Source organism: Aethalodelphis obliquidens, unplaced genomic scaffold (assembly GCF_003676395.1).
Source record: "Aethalodelphis obliquidens isolate GAN/ISIS:26980383/991018 unplaced genomic scaffold, ASM367639v1 scaffold99, whole genome shotgun sequence".
Classification (NCBI taxonomy): domain Eukaryota; kingdom Metazoa; phylum Chordata; class Mammalia; order Artiodactyla; family Delphinidae; genus Aethalodelphis; species Aethalodelphis obliquidens.
The window spans coordinates 625,526-633,268 of NW_020838043.1; positions in this window are offsets into that span (position 1 = coordinate 625,526).

The following is a 7,743-nucleotide window of genomic DNA, read 5'->3' on the forward strand; positions in this document are numbered from 1 at the left end:
AATAAATCAACTGCTTGCAGACTTATATCAAAACCCTATCAGTGAGTGGCAAGTGAAAACAGGCTCAGGGCTGCCACTCATTCTTCATTATGGTGAGTCATATAATTTCATTATATATTACAATGTAATAATAGAAATAAAGTGCACAGTAAATGTAATGTGCTTGAATCATCCTGAAACCATCCCCTGCCCCAGTCCATGGAAAAATTGTCTTCCACAAAATCGGTCCCTGGTGCCAGAAAGGTTGGGGACTGCTGATATAGGCCATTACAGAGTATTAAGTAGAGTTCCCTATGCTATACAGCAGGTTATTGTTAGTTACCTATTTTATGTATAGTGGTGTATATATTGTCAGTCCCAATCTCACAATTTATCTGTCCCCTCCCCCCCCCATCCCCTGGTAACCATAAGTTTGTTTTCTACATCCATGACTCTACTTCAGTTTTGTAAATAAGTTCATTTGTACCCCCCCTTTTTTTAGATTCCACCTAAAAGCAATATCATATGATATTTGTCTTTCTGTGTCTGACCTACTGCACTCAGTATGACAATCTCTAGGTCCATCCATGTTGTTGCAAATGGCATTATTTTGCTCTTTTTATGGCTGAGTAATATTCCACTGTATATATATGTACCACATCTTCTTTATTCATTCCTCTGTTGATGGGCATTTAGGTTGCTTCCGCATCCTGGCTATTGTAAATAGCATTGCAATGAACATTGGGGTGCATGTATCTTTTTGAATTATGGTTTTCTCCGGATATATGCCCAGGAGTGGGTCATATGGTAGTTCTACTTTTAGTTTTTTAAGGAACCTCCAAACTGTTCTCCATAGTGGCTGCACCAATTTACATTCCCACCAACAGTGTAGGAGGGTTCCCTTTTCTCCGCACCCTGTCCAGAATTTATTTTTTGTAGACTTTTTGATGATGGCCATTCTGATCAATGTGAGATGATATCTCATAGTAGTTTTGATTTGCATTTCTCTAATAATTAGTGAGGTTGAGCATCTTTTCACTTGCTTTTTGGCCATCTGTATGTCTTCTTTGGAAAAATGTCTATTTAGATCTTCTGCCCATTTTTGGATTGGGTTGTTTGTTTTTTTGATACTGAGCTGCATGAGCTGCTTGTATATTTTGGAGATTAATCCCTTGGTGGTGGTTGCTTCGTTTGCAAGTGTTTTCTCCCATTCTGAGGGTTGTTTTCCCATTTTAAAATAAAAATACTCAGAACACACAGCTGATAATCAGGGAAGCTAGGATTAGAATGCCATTGTATAGAGTACTAAAGCCCATTCATTACCTGACAACTTGGCTATATTACACAATTAGAATGTGTAAATATTATGGTAGATATGAGTCTACCATTGAGTCCCAATCCTCCTTCACATAGGAAGTTAGTAAATTACCTCTAACCAGAAATTCTTAGGTCTCTCTTTCAGTTATCTTTTATCTTTTATCTTTATGTGTTGCCATTTTCCCTCTTTTATGTTCTGCAGTCTTCTTCTGGGTGTGGTGAAGACTTAAACATTCCTTCTGCAGTAACCTAATCTCTAGTTGTTCTGTTTCCAGTTATTTGGACTTTGCTGCCAACTCCCTTTGCTCCCAGCTCCTGCTCACATGCTCTGCTATTCTGGAGTTTCTGTCTCCTGATGACTTATCTTCATCTTCCAGTCATTACTGTTGTAGCTCCCTGATACGCCATGCTCCATTTCTATCACTTGATGCTTGGCACATTCTCTGTTTTTTGACATTATGTTTCATGCAATTGTCCTGTGATATTCATGCCCATGAGAATTTGCCTTCTCTTCTATGGGCCAATTCTTAGAACCTATCCATAAGTAACCTTCTAAAAAGTTAAGGATTTACTTATTTTCATCTACAATAGCCACCAGGCACAGTGCCCACAGGAAGACTATTTCCTTAGGACAGTTCTCAAACTTTCATCTGTATAAGAATCACCTGAAGGACTGGTAAAAACACAGAATGTTGAGCCCCACCCCCAGAGCTTCTGATTTCACCGGTCTTGGGACAGGGATAGATCAAGTTCTGAGACTTTGCTCTTCTAACACATTCCCAGATGATGTTTGTATTAGAGGTCCAGAGACCACACTTTGAAAACCACTGCCTTAGACTGAGTAGAAAGGAAGACCCATCTACCATATTCACATCTCATAGTACTCTTGTTGAGAACTCAATCAGTTTGACAACTTATTAAAACTATCTACCATATCTCAGCACATTTATAGGTAGTGTGTATAAAAAGATAAAGAAGGCTTTACGCATGATTTCAAGGAATTCGCGGCTTGATAGGAGACACGTATGTAAATGAATAAACGCATTACAGTATAATAAGGCCTATGACAGTGGTAAAACAAGATGCAGCCAGAAGACAAAGAGGTGGTGGTTACTTCTTTCCCTTAGAGATTACATCAGGCTTTATTAAGTGGAGGTAACAATTAAAAGGATCCTTTGGAGGCGGTACAGGTGGCCAATTCTAGGCAATTAGAAGTGTGTTAAAACCACAGAAATCAAATGTTTGGGGAGTTGTAGGGGATTGGTAGACTTTTGGTATGGCTTAAGTGTTGAACGAAGTGGAGATATTAAAAGGATATGATTGAACAAATAGTGAGATTGGGCCTTATGTGTGATTTAACATGCCTTTTTCCTGGGGTTGAGAGAGTAATTTGAGTGTTTCTATCAATCAAGAACATTACTAGACTTGAGCTTTAGAAGTATCACTGTGGAAGATGGTTGGAAGGAAGGAAGAATGTGGTGACAAATAGGAAGGGTGGATACCCTAGAAGAAAAAGAGAGAGACTAAAAGAAAAAGAGAGAGACTAAAAGAGTGGGATACCACAGATTTTGATACAAGGGAAAATTCTGTTTAATTTGGGAATACTCTGTAGACATTGTATTGTGATAATTTCCTTATATGCCTGTCTTACACAGTACACTAAAAACTCCTTTGGTCATCTTTGTATCATCAGTATCTATGGTAGTTCCTGGATTAGTATGAGCTCAAGAAATGTCTGAATGAATAGAAAATTAATGAAAACCAGATTATCATTTACTTCCTTTGGATTTCAATCCCATTTTCTAAAAAATGGGGAGGAAAAGATCTGTTTCATTCTCCCCAGAATATGACAAGTGAATGGATGAATATTAATAAGGTGATATATACTTATTAGGAAGCAAGTAGAAGTGGGTGGCATACTGGTGATGGGATTTATCATACAAATGATAATCATTTGAACCTTCATTTATTTGAATAAGATTTCTGAAGTTATCTCCAAATTGCTTTGGTAAAGATAGCTGAACTGAATTAAAAGTCTTATTATGGAAGTCTTCAAATGTCCGTTAATTCTTTTGTGCAGGGAGATTAATTTGCAGATTTGCCCATTCCTATGTGCAACCAAGGCATTGCTGGTTCTGTCAGATAATTTTCTCAATTACATCTCTAGGCAATTAAATAAATTGCAAGGCAATAGTCCATTGCTTTTGGAAACTCCTGTTCTGAGAGGAATGAAATTCTTACCCTTAAGAGACTAGGTATCACTGGTTTAAAAGAAAATTTAAAAATAACTGCATATTAATCTTATCTATCTACTTTCCTGATTGCTCCTTTCCCTAACATTCTAGCATTGCCAAGATCAAGACATTTTCCTGTTTCTGTGATTTTACTTGTTCTAATAGCAACATAAAAGTTCAGGGATATAGATTCTAAATACAGAAGAAATAACAAAATAAGAACTACATTAAGACACATGCTAGAGATGTTTCTGAACCTAAAAGATAACTTCCTAGAAAAAGAGGGGGGAAAGTAGTTATAAAGTAAAGAAGGAGAATTTTACTTTTTTTTTTCAACAGGGGATGCTAGTAGGCAATGATGAAATGTCTTCAAAAGTATGAAGGCAAAGGATTCTGAACCTTGAATTCTAGACCCATTTAATCATGGGGAAAATAGAGGTTCTTAAACATGAAAAGGATTTGGAAAATATACTAGATGCATGTTGTTTTTTCCTGAAAAATAATATGACTGAAAGATATGGTCCAGCAAAACTAAAAAATAATTCAAAAAAAGAGTAAGACATCAGATACAAGAAATAGTGTGAGCAAAGAAACCAACAAAATCCATCCTTAAGCTGAAACCAGTTTTCCTCAGTGGAGATGCTGTGGGCATTTTGGGTAACAACTGCTTGTTTTGTAGACTGCCCTGCCTGTTGCAAAATGCCTACCATCTATGATCCCCAATTTTAAAGAAAGAGTTCTGAGAACAATAGGGACGTAACATTTTTTTTAAGTGAATAGAAAACTAGAACAGTAATTCTGGTGGTGAGTTACTGATAATGTTTATTGTGATACTTTGTATTATGAAATTAATATCTCAATGAAAACAATATGAACATGACAAAAGTCAACAAAATGTGAAGTATATGTCACTCTAACCCTCATTCCTGCTTCCCAGACTGTTTTCAACTTCTTGTAATGCTGCCCTAACATATTTATGAATGTGAGCATATTATATACACATATTCATCTGTAGCTTCCTCATCTACTCCCATCTGTATATCTGATGGATCTTTCTATTCATACCAACTTATCTTTGCATAGCATATTCAGATTATATAAATATATTTTTTTATTTTCTTTAGTGTGGCAGGTCTTGTTGAAGAAAAATGAATATAGGACAAAATCACTATTGCTGACTCTGAGGGAAAATATTAAAATATAATTTCCTTGATGGTGTAAGTAGCACTGTTCCACAAAATAACAAACTTGAGAAAGAAAGTTATCAGAAAAAAAGTAATTTCATGCTCTTTTTAAATCTGCCACATCAGTGAAATGTTGTGAACACACATGTATTGTTCTTTTCCACATTTACAAAATGTAACTGTAGGTAGATGGTTGTCTTGGGAACTCTAAGTCCACTTTTCCAACAGTTGTCTCCTTATCCCCAACCCAAGTAACTCTCTTCAATATAGTCTCAGATTTCATTATCAGATTGCCCTATTGATTCTGAGGGGAAAAGATTATAGAAGATCCTAGGGGAAGTTAAATCAGAATAATGTAAGGTTCTGCTATAGGTTTTCTCATTCATATATTTGAAACCAGAAGGTTTTGCTTTTCCATACAATTGATCATATCAGATATATGCATGCCTGACTAGATTATCTGTGAAGTTGAACGTTAAACATGGCTGATGGGACGTTGAGTGTTGCCCATTTCCTTTCTTCTTACTTTTATTCACTGTGATATTTTTCATATCTCACCCATCGAATTTTATTGATTTAATAACCCAATATAGAATATGTCTCATAAAGGGTGAGAGAAACAACTTTAGAGGAAAAAATAAAGGGAATGTCCTGAGTTAAAATAAGTGGAAGCATAAAGGGCACTAGCAACAAGTAACTGCTTGCCATATTGAGGCACTATGGGAGATTCCCAGGATGCCCAGAGGTGCTATTACATTCACGCTGCCCGACTTTATAACATTCTCTTAGGATTTACAGCAACTGCCAGAGCCAACTGAGGTTTTTCCAGGGTATTCTCCACCTCCTCTTCCATATTCTTAATGTTCCCAAAAGTCATTGGAAGGAATTAATGATAAAGGATGTAGAATATTTTTCCTTTTAAACCTTGAGGGAATTAATCATGTCTGAGGGACTTTTTAGCTTTTATGTGAGGGTACAAAGATCTAAGTAATCTCTAAGGACCTTTTGTTCCAATGATTATACAAAATTTTTAATTAAAATGTTGGAATAGAAAGAATGATAAATTTAGTGAGTGGAAGGTCATAAATTTTTTTAAGCAGGGAAATCAAAACAAACTAACATGCCAACTGTATTGGTAAGAGATACTTCTGGCTGAAAGAAACAAAAATTTCACCCAAGAAGATGTCACAGAGTTGATAATGGTAGGTATTGTTGGTGCAGCTGCCTCTCAGTGTCATTAAGGACCCAAATTGTTTCTCTTTTTGTGTTCCACCATCTTGGGTGTGTTAGCCTTTGGTCTTCATTCTTTGACATCATGATGGCAATGGAGTTTCCACAGCTCCATAGTGAAGTCTGTGATCAATACAGGAAGAAGGGAAGTAGCTCGTATGGCCACACATATCCCTTTTATCAGAAAAGCATAATATTCTTAGAAGGACACTGGCATATAACGCCTTACAACTCACTGCTTGAATGCAGGTCATATGGTCACTTCTAGCTTCATGAAGGTTGATAAACCGATTCTCTGGTATTTTTATCCTTTATAGTGAGAAAAAAGAAAGGCGTGGAGGATTTGGATGGCTATTAGGCAAGATAACCAAGAGTATCTGCTACACAAACTAAATTAATTGGGTTTTATGAATCCTTGCCTCCTGTACCATCTTGTGACTCTAGAAGATAAATTCATGAAAATCGGCATTGTGGGAGAAAACTTCCTGCAGTGCTTTATTGTGATAAACTGTTCTTTCTGTATATAAGTCCTTGGGTTGGTTAATAGGGAAAAAATTACCATGAATTAAAAGTGACTTATTAAAAATGTCATTCTATTAAAAGTAAAAAATAATTTAAATCCTAAAAAGAGATTTTGAGAAAATTATTGGAATTGGTTCTCTTTTTAACTTAAAAATCAGCTGCATAAGCTCTTGACCAAAATTTTCAAGTTAAAAAGAGACTAATGTCATTGTTTGAAAAATAATATGGTAAATAGAGATTTGAGAAATTAAATGGATGTTATTGGAATCTCTATAATCATTAGATTTCTAACGAAGATGCTTCAAACAAACAATCAAGCTTCGATGGTTTGGATGAATCATTCTCATTCTTTGACTTTGTTACTTACAGAGCATTTTCTTTTTTAATTGCAGACTGAATATATTTCAAATTATGTTGCTAATAATTATTGATGAGTGAATTGCACAGGATTGTGAAATTTGGTTTCACTTGAATAAGAAACATCAAACAATTGAGCAATTAAATTCATTCCAATCAACTGAGCTTCTAGAAAATTGGCTTGAAATGGCATTGAGGAATCTAAATGAATTTCTACATATAGTATGCTAATATAACTATGGGCCAAGGATTTAGCATCATTAACTAATATTTGAAATTAAAGAAGAGTTTAGAGATTATCTCCAGTCATCCCAGATGGTAAGGTGGAAGTAAGTGAAGTTTAAATTAACTCCCTTAATTCTGCAGGTAAAGAGTCTTAGTTTAGAAGAGATTAAGTTACTTGATCAAAATAGTTTAAGTAGTTAGTTAAATCAAGAGCTGGAACCAAATTGGCTTAACTCTTGTGTCAATATGCAATCCACTAGTTTTATATTTTTCTTTAAAAATATTGGTCACATAACTATTTTACTTGCTACTTTACTTGCTTCTTCGGAAAACTGATAGGAATAAAATTTATGGGCAAGCCAAGATTTGTAAATAATGTTAATGTATGAGAGATATGGGATTAAGGGGTTTTCATATACATATTAATGTAGCCCATCAAAGAAGCAGTAATCCATGTAGCTAGAAACAAACAAAATCTTGGACTTAGACAAAAAGTAAGGCATCTTATCAAAATCAGATAACAGAAAAATGCCTCTCCATTGTATTCCTTTTATATTATGTTCTCCAAGAAATCAATTTGAGGGGAGGACAATGAAAATATTTGTTGCAGCCAGGGGATTGAGTTCTCTTCTGGGGAATTGTAAAGGTAGTTAGAGAAAGAAGGGAGGTTTTCTGTTAACCCCATCTGTAATCTC